This window comes from Stenella coeruleoalba (genome assembly GCF_951394435.1).
Source record: "Stenella coeruleoalba genome assembly, chromosome: 1".
Classification (NCBI taxonomy): Eukaryota; Metazoa; Chordata; class Mammalia; order Artiodactyla; family Delphinidae; genus Stenella; species Stenella coeruleoalba.
In genome coordinates this window covers 44409993-44424556 of record NC_137169.1, presented here as the reverse complement: position 1 = coordinate 44424556, position 14564 = coordinate 44409993, and the positions used below count along the sequence as shown (strand labels likewise).

The 14564-nt window shown below is 40.9% G+C and overlaps 1 pseudogene across 1 annotated transcript; it reads left to right on the top strand.

The window, feature by feature from the left end:
• Positions 1 to 8348: 8348 nt before the first annotated feature.
• LOC307185646 (solute carrier family 25 member 3-like) lies at positions 8349 to 10047 on the top strand (annotated as a pseudogene). The gene is made up of 2 exons: positions 8349 to 8378; positions 8676 to 10047. The product of its transcript is annotated as a solute carrier family 25 member 3-like (transcript).
• The last annotated feature ends 4517 nt before the right edge of the window (positions 10048 to 14564 follow it).

Sequence of the window (14564 nt, the reverse complement as noted above, 5' to 3'; positions counted from 1 at the left end):
TAGTACTATCCAATTTCCATAAATTTCAAGAAATTTTTTGTCTTAAAGGGTGACATGTCCCTATAAGTACAGTGTTAAAAGTGGCTAGTAGCTTTAATATCTCTGTCCTTTGTTAAAATGCAGATTTGTTTTAATGCAACATGCGTGAATTTAATGCCAATATACGCAGGATACTGTTCCCTAGTAAAATCAGAGTAAAAAGGAACAAAGGATACACCAGAAACTAGCACGACATTGTAAATCAACTATACTTCAATTTAAAAAAAGAGAGAAAAAAAGAACAAAGAAAAATTTAATCTTCCTTTCTCTATGTATGTTCCTTGTCTAGTTTCTTAAAACAGTAAATTCCTATTTATCAAAAAACAAAAACAAAACACAAAACACCCAGTATTTTTCCCTGAATTCTGCTTCTATGAGAACAGCAAGCAGACATCAGGAATTTATCTTTCAAAAGACCTTTTCATTTTATGTATAACGTCAGTACAAATTCAGTCCATGTTATAACTGTAAACAGATGGCAAGAAATACTGCTCTAGAGACAGGCAAACTGGGTTGAGAACCTGATCATTACTTATTAGCTGTGTTACTTTGGTTGTCATTTAACTTCTTTGCACCTCAGTAGTAGTAGCAGTAGTAATGTTTGTATAATTGCTGCAGATTCCGAAGTGTCCCACATTTATCCCATTTAATGATATTAAGATTTAATGCATGCTTACAGCTTTGCAGGCAATGCAAAATGTAAAGTGCAAAATGTGGCCTCATTTAAACCACAGAACAACATCTATAAGGGAGGTACATTTATTTTGTCCATTTGACAAATGATAAAACTGAAGCTTAGAGAAATGAAGAAATTTCTTACCCAAGGTATACAGGAAGTGTCAGAAATGTGTATGAATAGCCTCTAAGTCTGTATCTTAGACACTACACTATAGTACCATCATTTAGTTATTTCATTTACTTTAACTATAAAGTAAGATCTCTGATTCTTGCAGGATTCATGAGATAAGGCATTTAGATACAGCAACCAGTATCCGGCACGTGGTTAGCATGCATTACGTGATGTCAAGGAAGAGGAAGGGGCAAGGGAATGGAGAATGAGGAGAGAGACATAGTACCTCTGGCTTACTCAAGGCTACCTCTAACCAGAAGATTCGATTCAGCTGCACAACCTTTTTGTGGTGTCAGGCTCTCCAAGCATAGATTAAACCCAAGCTGTCCAGTACCATAGCTATGACCCCATGTGGTTATTGAGAACTTGAGGTGTGGCTAGTCCAAATTAAGATATGCCGAAAATAAAATACACACCAGATTTCAAAGACATAGTATGAAAAAAAGAATGTAAGTATCATTAATAATTGTTTATAGATTATATATTGAAATAATGATTGTTTTGGATGTATTGAGGTAACTTTTTTTTTAAATGTGGTTTTTTTAACTTTTTTAATGTGGCTACCAAAAAATTTTAAATTACATATACGTCTCACATATTTCTATTGGACAGGTCTCAAAGAGAGACTTGCCCGCTCAATCCTCCTTCCACTTCTGAAGACCAGGTTTTCAACAGCAGCTCAAATTCAAGCTGTTTTGCCATTGTCATGAGGAGTACACCGCTTTCATACATCCCTTCCTCATGTTGGCTACATTACCTTCACTAACTTGAATGTACTCCTTGTCATTCCAGGCCTTTCCAGTGGGATCAAAACACTCATGCTTTACAATTGGAAATATTTATCTGACTACTAGAATATGTTAGCTAGAAGAGTCTAATAAAGCTCTAGTTTGCATTTTGAATCTGCAGATGCATTGATGTTATTTTCCTAGGAATATTTTCATATTTATCTTGTTAGCTATAAATTACCAATAAACTGCTGTGTAAACTCGGAAAGAAAGAAGGGTGTCATTATATACTAAGGTTACACCATTACTGTGATACGTAGTCCATCAGATTCTCCTAAGATTCCTATTAAAGGGCACAGGTAGATTATGTACATGCTGCTTGATCAGTGGAGTTCTTTGGAAATTTAATATTGTTAAGAACTCTGGAAACTTAAAAAGTACTTGATGTATGTACTTCCCTCTCCAGAACCCCCCACAGGTAAACAGTTATTCCCACTAGGAGCACTAACGTTGCTTCACACAAGTACTTCCTTAAACAAACAAACAACAAGGCATGAAGATCTGTTATGAACGATTTTCATCCAAACATATAGGGATTGTTACCTCCCACAACATTCTCTTTAAACATGGTTAGACTGAGTTTGGAGATTGTTGCTTTTCCCCCTTTAACTTGCCAGATAAATCAGAAATATTTATTTTAAGAGACAATTTAAAGAACTCCGTAATTCCCAATCTGACAGAGTTTTACAAATAAATCTCAGTTAAATGCCTGTCATTGTTTCCAATCTGGTCAAGCAAAAAAGGGGAAAAAGTATACAATTCTTTAGAATAATTAGTTGATTGGGGTTAAATAATTCTAAGAATAAACATTTGACCCCCTGGCACATCACAAACCTCCTGGAGAGAGGAGGATTATAAATTAAATGTACAAGATTTAAAATGGTCCAGATACACCCTGAACATTATTGCAGGCATGTGGGACACATTTAGATAAGTTAAAACCAAGTGTGGGTTTAGAGTTTAGCCATCTTTGATCAGTGGTTTACTAAAGCTTCATTGCTTTGGTGTGAGGATGGGGGGAATGCAGAGCAGCGGGTAGAAAGAGAGGAATAGTGGCAACAGTGCCCCCTGCTGTCCAGTGGGCCACCTCCCTTCCTTGAATCAGGGATTTTTAGAGACATGGTACCTAAGGGGATAATGAAACCCTCTTAAGTATGTGGAAGTCAGGAAGGAAAGAACTAACATTCACTGAGGGCCTATAACATTGCAAGCACTGTGCTATCATTTAATTTAGTAATAATATGAAGTTCATTACAAATTCAGGAAAGAATAGGATGAAGTTTACAGATCTAGAAACTGCGATTCAAGAAAGATAACTTTTGTAAGATTCATAGCTAGAGTTGCAACGAGCCGGGATTTGGGCCCAGGGCTGCCTGGCTCCAAAGCCAGTGATTCTTATGCCGCAGCACACTGGTAGTGGCTGGAAGCCACCAGCACAGCTCAGACTTCTGTAAGTACATTGACCAACTGTCCTGATTTGCCTTAGACTGAGAGGGTTCCAGGGACACTGGACTTTCAGTGCTACAACCAGGAAAGTCTGGGACAAACTGGGATGAGGTGGCAGACCTAGCTAGAATTCAGTTGAATAAGGCACTAGGCTGGAAGAGTCACTTTGGAAAAGGAAAAAGGCCACCCGGTTGTCTGTCCTGTTCCTCTCTGTGGCCCCCTCTGCTGTGCCACAGGAGAGCAACCTCTGTCCTACTTGTTTTATGCCATGACATGTCCTGGGGCATTGTCAAAGAAGTTCACACTTCTGACACTTAGAATTTCTTCAGTTCCTGTCCTAAACCGTCTAAGTCAGTTGGAATTTAGTTAACAGAATAAATCATCCACTCAAGTGGAGGGGAAAGAGCAGAGACTCTGGCATCACAGAAACATGGGTTCTGAGAGGATTAAGGAGGACCAGAAAAGGGGGACAGGTAACAGAATTGACATTCATGGGATGCTCATTAATGCACAGGGCACTGGGCTAGATGTTTTGTGTGCATACTCTCTTCTTATAAGAACTCTAAAAGGTTATAATTAGTCCTAATTACAGATGTCAAAAATACATACATAAATTGGAGCTCAGAAAGGGGCTAAATAACTTGTCTAAGGTCACACAGCTAGAAAAAAAGGTGAACTCAGAATTTATTTCTGCCCAAAGCTTGTGGCTTTTTCCACTATACATAGTGTCTTACGCATAGTGGTGTTTAATAAACATTGAATTCCCCTTCCCATTCAGTTCCTAAGAACTTAAATTTATTAATTTCAATGTCCTTCATGTGCTTTTTTTAAAAATGACATACCAAAAATTGTATTCTCTAAATGTTTATGATGGATATAGAGATTCACGATGGGGGATGAAGTTACCTGCTTAAGTTCATTGTATATGTTAAAGCTAAGAAAATAACTCAAGCAACTACTCCAGTTCACTGTCACTGATAAGTGAGTCGGCCAATGCCCACGGAGACTGGATAGAACACCAAATCATGACCTGAAACATAAACAAAGTAAGCTGTGTTTTTACAGTCTCATCTGAAGTATTTCCTTTACAGTTTTTTAAAATGGCAGTCCAGATTAAATACAAATAAATGTCTGGCAAACTAAACTGTAATTACCAGAAAAACACAAAGGAGGTAGGTTAATAAAGGAAAGTTTTCTGACATACATACTCTGTCTCTGATTCTGAAAAATGACATGAACTGGCAGAGGAAAGTGGAAAGACATACACAAACACATGGACATAGGGGTAAGGACATCGTGCACAGATATATACTTGTGTAATTGGAGCAGAGAAACCATCAATGGGCCTAAGTATTTATGGCCCAAAATCAAATACCCTACCTGCAAGTTAAAATGTCATGAGAAGAAAGTGAGCAAATATGATGTAGAGATCACAGGATATCTGCTAGATACCTGAACAAACAGAGGTTCTGTAGCAAAGAGGAATAGGCAATTGGTTTTTGGGTAGACAACAGTGTCCGCCATTTATATTTATAAAATGGGAAGAATATCTATCTTGTACAGTTGTTGTAAGGATTAGAGATATTTACCTCACCTGGAAAAGAGCAGGTACTTGAGAAGTGTTTGCTGTTTTATCTGGGAACTCTGTGATTCTGTTTTAGAGCTCATGAAAATTCGGTCTGAGGACAATGTAAATTAGCTCTGCTTTGGTATGTGAATTCAAAATATGCCTGGCACATAATAGAAGTTTAGTAAAATTCTGTTGAATGAATGAGCACATTTTAACTTTCTTCTCTTTAAGTATAACAAATAAGAAAACATAAAAGTCTACATCTGGCCCTGTGGAAAGGTCTACTGTTCAACTCAAGTTAGCAGGGAGAATACAGCAAAAGTGTAATAATGATTTCAAGACAGAAATGTTGCCCTACGTTACATAAGTACCAAGGAGGTAAACTTAATAGTGGTGGTTTTTGTGCTCTGTAATGCCAAAATATTTTTATAGGCTACTTCCAGTTGTTTCTGACTTTATGGCTTAGTTATTGAACTAAGAATTGTCTAAGAAAATTCTGGTCCTGAAGATTTCTAGATTGGTTTCTTCAACTTGTACATTTTATTTAGCAATATCTTAATGGTAAAGAACAAGTATCTCATATGAATGAGATAAGTTGATTTAAGCTCAGTTTTCACAAAATAGCTGGTGACCTGTGTTACATGTTAGCAAAACATACAAGTTGCACCTTTAGGAAACAGAGGCCTAAGTAAATGGTCATTGCTATTATTACTCTGGTCCTCTTTTCTCCTTTTTTTCTCTAAACTTCATTTTTGGATAGAGTTCAGCAGTTCCCCAAATATGCTCCACGGAAGACTACGTCTGTGAAATGTGAATAGGTATAATATACAAAAGGGCTTCTGAGATCCAGTAAGATTAGGGAACCCTAAGTTAACAAAGTAAAGTTCTTTACTATAGAACGTCTCTTAAAGAAGGGAATCTGCAAGAGGAAGCTCTAGTGTTCCTTAATCTTTTATTCATTATTGGCCTTCCCTTCCCACATCCTTTTTAGACTTTCTTTCCCTAATGGCCTTTTTCTATCCCCCTGACCCTCCCTGCTCTCCTCCCGCAACATGGAAATTAAATAACAAGGAATAAGATTTTGTTGGGTAGAGTTGAGTTTTGGAAGGTCTCAAACCACTGTACTAAGATTTTTTGGCCCCTTAAGAACCAATTTTCACCGCCTTGGGGATAATATCACCTCAGTTGAGAATGAATGCTCTAGTACAAAATGCCCCTAGAACTTGCTGGACCACTGACCTTTTTCAAGTGGACCAATATCCTCAGGAACATACTTTGGGAAGCCCTGATTTCGTCAGCATGGGATGTTTTAACACTTCATTGTTCTCTTATGACTCAAGGAGAGAGTCTTCTCTTTAATACTGAAATTCCTGGTGTTAAAAGATAAATTGAGGCATATTAAATATTCTAAGAGTTTATTTGAGCAAAAGTGGATCTTTTTTTTTTAACATCTTTATTAGAGTATAATTGCTTTACAACAAAAGTGGATCTTAATCAGCATCGCTTAGCAGCACCAAACAGGAAGTATTTAGAAGTGCTCCGGTGACAGGAACAAGGGGAAAGACTTTATAGAGATGCTGAAGCAGAGCAAGAAAATTATTTGATTGGTTATAGCTTAAGCGTTTGCCTTATTTGGAAAATCAAAACCAATCACAAACAGCCTAGCTGGTTGGTTTCCTTACATAAATTGCCAAAGCATTAAAGTCCTCTCAGTCTAAGGGCCTTGTTTAATTAATTAACATTGGTATAGGACTACAATGGGGCTTCCCTGGTGGCACAGTGGTTAAGAATCTGCCTGCCAATGCAGGGGACACGGGTTTGAGCCCTGGGCCGGGAAGATCCCACATGCTGCGGAGCAGCTAAGCCCGTGAGCCACAACTACTGAAGCCCGTGAGCCTAGAGCCCGTGCTCCGCAACAAGAGAAGCCACCGCAATGAGAAGCCTGTGCACCGCAACGAAGAGTAGCCTCCACTCATCACAACTAGAGAAAGCCCACGGGCAGCAATGAAGACCCAATGCAGCCAAAAATAAATAAATTAATAAACTAATTTTTTAAAAAAATGCTACAATAAGGAAACGAGCTCAGTAAGACTTGTTGATTGAGAAGTCTTGTATCTGCCTCTGCTTTCCCTCTGGCCATCATCCCTAGTTTGTGGTTAGAATTTTATACCAGCCAATTTTTTAAAAAATAATTATGATATAACATGTATAAAGTGTGTAATGAGCACTAATCTTCAAAGTACAGCTTGATGAATTTTCAGAGTTGTATACACATCCAGGATATGTGTTGAATTACTAATCAGAGAACCTTAAAAAATTCTTGACCTCCCATCATCCACATTCTGTGGCTTTCAAACTTTAGTGAAGTTTCATGAAGAATCCACCCAAGGGAGCTTATTAAAATTGCATAGTCCTACTCTCAGATTCTCATTCCGAGGGTCTAGGGTGTGATCAGGGATTTTAAATAAAATTCTCCAGATGATTCTGATGGAGGTGGTCTATGGATCACACTTCTGAGAAACACTGGCCTCCCTACATGATAAAAGTCAAAGTCCTGAACAGGTATTAAGGCGTTCCCTAATTTGACCCAATTCTATTTTTTTCAGACTCAACCCTTGCTGGTTTCCACCATGCCAAATTACTCACCTCTCCTCAGTGGGTCATGCACTCATGTTTCCCCTAACCTGGAATTATCTTTCCATTTTTCTTTATATAACTGACTCCTACTCATCCTTCAAGACCTCTGAGAAGTCTTCTTAAATTCATCAGGCAGAATTAGTTGCCCCTCATTGTTCATCCAGAACTTTATTCAAACTCCTGTCATAATACTTATCACACAATACCAATTTTTAATCTCCTTGTTTAGACGTAAGCAAAAATATGTCTGGCTCTTTGCTAAACCCCTAATCCTGCATAGGGGCCAGCACACAGTGAGTGAATGAATGAATATATGCTACTTATTTACACGTGGAGTCATTTAGTTCTCATTTTCCAGGCCAATGAGACTGCAAGCTCCCTAAGAGGAGAGAGGATTTCTGACTTTCGTAAACTCCAGAATCATGGCAGGGATTCAGTAGTCAATGAAAAAAATACCTAATGAATGAAAATAATCAGCACCCTCTCTCAATTTAGTGAGAACTTCCATGCTTCCTAAACCTTCACAACTCTTGGAGGGAAACAAGAGTGGAGTGTGGGTGTTGGAGGGAGATATCCTTCCCATCTGCAAAAGAATGTTAGGTAAGGCCGGAAGCTGAGGGACTGGGCCTCCAACACCAGGTTCCTGGTTCTCTCTGCCCATTCCCTCCATAGAACACTCTGTGGCCATGGAGATGACCATTACCATAAGCGGGCAGTTGAGTGAGGACTCCAGAAAAGCCTTTCAGGAAGGCAACGGTGCATGGCGACTCTTCGCCCTCTCACTCACCTCCTTATCTATTTACTTGCCTATTCATGTGTTTACTCATGTTTGTACTTGTTGATTTACTTTTTTAGCATCTTTGTATTAGACTAAGCGGCTGAGCCGGACAGAAGCCACTCTGGGCACGGAAAGCCTTACCCACCAGCGAAAGTGAGACCTAGGGACCACTGACCATTGGCTAAGAAGGGCTGAAGGGCGGGATTCCTGCCGTTATCAGAAGCCCATTCGCCTGAAGGCATGAGGGCGGGGCGAAGAGCGGTCCTGGAGGTGAGGGGCGGGGCGATGCCCCTACTTAAAATTTCAGGAGTGGGATTGCAACCCCAAAGCAGCCCAGCCGATGGTAGAGGTTGTTACGGGTTTAGGTAGAGCACGACTGAAGCCCTGTGGGCGCCGGCCGGCCTGTCCCTCACCCTGACCTTTGGGTTGGCGGGATCTCGGGGGTAAACTCAGATGCATGCGCAATGCACCGGGGCCCCTGAGGGAGGAAGGAGCTCCGGCTGAGGGGAGTGTGTGAGTAGACCGAGCTCGGCCACGTGTGACGCTGGCATTTACCGAACCCTGCAGGTGAGAAGCGCGGGCCGACTCCAGGGCAGGTCCTGGGCGGCGGCTGTGGAGGAACCCAGCTATGAGTACAGCTCCACGAAGTACCTGCAGCTGTGCGGCCTGGGCGGGATGCTGAGCTGCGGGCTGACGCACACGGCCATTGTGCCCCTGGACCTGGTAAAGTGCCGCATGCAGGTGGACCCCGGCGAGTATAAGGGCATCCTGAGCGGCTTCGGCGTGACGGTGCGGAACGACGGGCTGCGCGGCCTGGCCCGAGGCTGGGCCCCAACCTTCCTGAGCTACTCCCTGCAGGGCCTCTTCAAGTTCGGCCCATACGAGGTCTTCCGTATAGATCCGCTACGCGCAGCTCCTGGGCCAGGAGAAGGGCCACGAGTGGAGAAGCAGCCTGTACCTGGCCGCCTCAGGCCGCGGCCCCCAGGATGTACGGTGAGGAGGGCCGGTGGGCCTTCTACAAAGGGGTGGCGCCGCGCTGGATGCGGCAGATCCCCTACACAATGATGAAGTTCGCCTGCTTCGAGCACACCGTCGAGGCGCTCTTCAAGTACGTGGTGCCCAAGCCGCAGAGCCAGTACACCAGAGCTGAGCAGCTGGCCATGACCTTCGCGGCCGGCTACATAGCTGGCGTCTTCTGCGCCGTCGTGTCCCACCCGGCCGATTCCGTCATGTCCGTTCTGAACAAGGAGAAAGGCAGCAGCACGGCGTTTGAGGTTCTTCGCAACCTGGGCTTCGGGGCCGTGTTGAAGGGCCTGTGCGCCCGGATCATCATGATCGGCACCCTGACCGCGCTGCAGTGGTTCATCTGTGACTCGGTCAAGGTCTGTTTCAAGCTGCCTCGCCCTCCGGTCCCTCAAACACCCGAATCCCTAAAGAAGCGAAGTAGGCGTGGATTGGACGACTGCTGTGGCCACTGTTGGCCAGTATTTCGATTCGGTGCGGGATTGCATTCAAACAACACTAGTGTGTAGGATGTTAACGTTTGTGGAGAGGTGACTTAACGTGCAGACCGACTTTTCTTTAAGCGATTGAGTCCTTCTTTCTTGCAGTCCAATAGAATTGCAACCGTTTCTTTTGGCGGTTTGAACCATTATCTTTGGGGAGTCGGCATGGTTGCTTTAACTCAATAGCTTTTCCACAATCATAAGGAAAAAATTCTTAACAGGAAGTAACGTTAGGTGATTTCGTGCCTCTAGATTGCATCTTCTTTGATTCACCATTCGGTGGAGATTATCCAAGCATCACTCCTGAATAGCCTACTAATGAGGTTTTAAGGTCAGCACAACTATGTGGGACAGAGAGCAAAGTAAAATTCTGCTACATGGTGCTCATCTCAGTAGAAATCGTGCACCTATTGAATAGACAAAGGACCCATTCCGTATTTCCTGCTCATGTCCATTACAGGTAAAAATTATTAAACGTTAAATTGTGACTTACATTGCCTGATAGCTCAGAAAGCATTCACTGTTTTCAAAGAGCATGACATGAAATCTGCATTTTCTCATTTGGCTTTGTCCTATTCTCTTCCTGATGTTGCTGATTAGAACCTAGCTCGCTCCAGGAAGTGCTACAATTGGATCAATGTGGAAAACCAAAACGAGATGAAGGGCAGGCTCTGGGAATATGTAAAGAAAAGTCTCTGTTCTCTAAAGATTTCTTTTGTACAACTCAGCTTTCAACAGCCATACATGCGAAGAAAATCATACCACCCTGACATTTAAACACACACACACACACACACACACACACACACACACACACACACACACCCCTACAAATTCCAACAAATTTTGGTTAAATATTAAAGAATGGTTTTTGTAATTTTGAAAGGAAAAAAATCTCACTTTTAATGTAACAAATGTCATTCATTTAATGTGGTAGATATTTCATTGATCTTTACAGTGGTTGAGGTTCATAAAATTTATTGAAGTTATAAGGCACGTTTTCAGTTTTCTGTAGCCTTCACATCTCTGACTGGGGAAACTATAAAATTAGTGAAATTCTGTGAATTAGAGATGTTTGTAGAATGTGAATAAGAAATAAACTTCAATATTATATTTGATATGATTTACCAAAATGTTACACAATTGCCCTAACAACTTGTATTAAAAACCACAAACTTGGGCTTCCCTGGTGGCGCAGTGGTTGAGAGTCTGCTTGCCGATGTAGGGGACGCGGGTTCGTGCCCCGGTCCGGGAGCATCCCACATGCCGCGGAGCAGCTGGGCCCGTGAGCCATGACCACTAAGCCTGCACGTCCGGAGCCTGTGCTCCGCAACGGGAAAGGCCACGACAGCGAGAGGCCCGCTTACAGCAAAAAAAAAAAAAAACCCACAAACTTAGGATATGTTAATGTTTTAACTATGTAATAGTAAACCGTTTAGTGGTTAACAGAAAAAAAGTGTCTAAGTATGTTTGAACGTCTTGACTGGATAATAAAGAGCTTGGAGGAAAAAAGTCAGAACTTGTGAATGAGATGCAATGAAATTTATATTTAGCGCTCCTATTTTGTTAGGGAGGATGCAGGAGACAGGTCATTATGTATTTTTAAGACACTTTCACTTTCCCTAGGAAGTTAGTGTCCAGGTTTGTGGAAAAGAAAAGTTCTCAAGGAAGGAGAATGATAAATTTTGAGGAAATAAATTGTGCAGTTTCATTTTTGCAAAGTTTTAAAACATATATTTTTGACTAGTGTAAAATGTTTGTAGGAAGTTTCGTTGGTCAATAATTTATTAAGTAAATTGCTTTCTAATGTAATGTAATTTAAGGAATTGCTACAAAATCTATGGAGTTTTAAGAAAGTGGGAGACCGAGTATTCTGGTCTGTGGTATTTCATGATTGTTCTGTTGACAACACCAGATAATTTCTGTAATATACAATGTGTATGTTTAGACAAGTATAATCTAAGGAGAACTGTTTGGCATGATTCTTACTGTTATGGACATGGTTGAGAGGATGGGTTTACTTAGTTTGGGTCAGCAGTTTTCATATTCAGTCCCTAGATTTCTTTTTTTTTTTTTAATTAATTTATTTATTTACTTTTGGCTGTGTTGGGTCTTCATTGCTACGCACGGGCTTTCTCTAGTTGTGGCGAGTGGGGGCTACCCTTTGTTGTGGTGCGCAGGCTTCTCATTGCGGTGGCTTCTCTTGCTGCCCTTGTTGTGGAGCACCGGCTCTAGGCGCGCGGGCTTCAGTAGGTGGCATGCAGGCTCAGTAGTTGTGGCACATGGGCTTAGCTGCTCCGCGGCATGTGGGATCTTCCCGGACCAGGACTCGAACCCATGTCCCCTGCATTGGCAGGCAGATTCTTAACCAGTGCGCCACCAGGGAAGTCCCAGTCCCTAGATTTCTATTTGCCTTTTTTTGTTCATGGTAGTTTACAAATGTCTGAATAAATAGGGACCATGGTAGCTAACAATAAAGAATAAAACATAATTTAAGAAAGATAATGTGAGTTCAGAGTCATGAGGTGTTTTTTTCTAGTTAGTATTCCTTTGGAACAATTTAAACTTCTATTCAGTATTTTACCTTGTCTGTAATTACCACTCTGTGAAATCGTGCATATCTGTTAGAATTAGAAAAGCCATAGATTATGTCTGGTATTGTTAGACATTTTATATTCGTTTTCATGCAATCTCAATCTTTGAAGTAGTCCATTTTATATGTAAAGAAACAGACTCAGAAGCTAGGTAACTTGCTCATAAAGCTAATAATTGATACAGTCTGAATCAGAGTCCACATTTTCTTCATCACTCTAGCTCAGCACCTTGACATAACCAATGACTATACTTTTCATAAATTGCTTTTTCTAATACCTCAAAAACTATATTTTTCAAATCTTCTATTTGTATATACTATAAAACTTTACTAATTTTGCACTAATGGGAAGTTTGTAATGTGTCTCAATTGTGAAAAACCTATTGTGTAATAACTTAGAAGTGATCAAACTGCAAACTACTTAAATACATTTAATTTAATATTTAAATTATTTCCGGCACGAGGTCAGTGCCTCATCCCTAACTTGAAGGGACTGATGATCATAAAAACAGTGATTTTAATTTTTAAAAAATTTGTGGTACTGCAGTTTCAACAAGAGACTTTACCCTATCACATTCTCTAATTTTTTCCTCTAAGCTTTAGTTCCTACAGCTAAAAAAGCTAGCTTGGGCTATTTATCTTTTCCCCCAGGTGGTGATTAAAAGTAGCTTTTTCAAGTATTTGAGATTAATTTCACGATAGGGAGCTGTAATCTCGTCCATTGATCTGTCTTTTGAGAAGTGAATAAAGAGAATAGGTAAAATCTTGAAAAACAAAGGCCATATTTACATGTTAAACCACACTGATGCAGACTGGAGAGAATCAAAGTATTAATGTTCTGAGGATTTTTCCTTGCTGTACAAGTGTGTCTTTAGAAAGTTTTTCTTCAGATCCTTTCAAAGGCAAGAATAATTTTCTGAAGATCACATTTTGATAGGCAACCATTCAATTAAAGTATGCTTGTTTTATGTGGTCTTAAAGATCAATTATTTTTTAAATCATGAGCAAAGAACTATTTGAAAGGAAATTTAAATTTTAGTATTATTTATAAAGCTTTGTCTTGTTTTCCTGAATGCTATTATTTGGATGGGTCAGTGAGTAGAGAGGATGCTAACAATGTAATTATAACTAAGATTTGTTTGTATGTGTGTCCATTTTAGTTAGCATATTTTGAGACCTTCAGTTACAGAGTATCCAAAATTTTAGAGGCAATTTGCTAATTCTGCCCATACCCCAGTCTATAACACTGTTGATCAACATCTACCATGTGCCAACCATTGTTCTAGGCAGAAGAGTTCTCATGAGGAGCACAACACACGGTCTTTGCCCTTGTGGAGCTTAAAGTCTAGTGGAAAAAAATTTACAATTGTGCAAATGCTGCAAAGAAGTGTAGGGTGTTGTAAGATTGTACATCTAAGTGGCATTTGAGGTGATACCTAGAGGATAAGTAGGAGGTAGACCAGCAAAGAGAAGATACACAGCACAGTATGTGCATTTCCCCTGAAGAAAGAGAAGGACTGATGGTTTTGAGAAACTAAGACTTCACTTTGGCTGGAGCCCTTCAGTTGCAGACAGCGTGATGTGAAGTGAAATAGGAAAAGTAGACAGGAAGACATTCGCTGCAAGCTCTGTAGTTCTTGTTGAAGATTCGAACTTAGAGTGTTCTTAGAGCCATTGGAAAACCCCCGAAGGACTATGAGCATGAAATGACCTTCAATTTGCTGTCTGGAGAGAAATGGAGCAGAGGGAGAGAGGTTAGTTAAAATGTTCTTGCTGGGGACTTTCCTGGTGGCCCAGTGGTTAGGAGTCCGCCTGCCAGTGCAGGGGACGTGGGTTCAAGCCCTGGTTCGGGAAGATCCCACATGCCGCGGAGCAACTAAGCCTGTGCACCTCAACTACTGAGCCTGCGCTCTAGAGCCCACGAGCCACAACTACTGAGCCTGCGTGCCACAACTACTGAAGCCCACATGCCTAGAGCCTGCGCTCCGCAGCAAGAGAAGCCACAGCAATAAGAAGCCCGTGCACCGCAAGGAAAAGTAGCGCCCACTCGCAACAACTAGTGAAAGCCCATGCACAGCAACAAAGACCCAACACAGCCAAAAATAAATTAATTAATTTAAAAAAAATGTTCTTGCTGCAATCCAGGTGAGAGAATGGTACCCTGGACTAGGGTGATGACAAGTGAAATGTTAAAATACCATGAGAAGCCAAAAGGTGGAAACAACCCAGACGTCCATCAGTGGTTGAAGAGATAAAGAGATTATGATATATGCAGGCAATGGAACATTACTCAACCATAAAAAGGAACGAAGTACTGATACATGCTACAACTTGGATAAGAAAGAAGCCAGACACCAA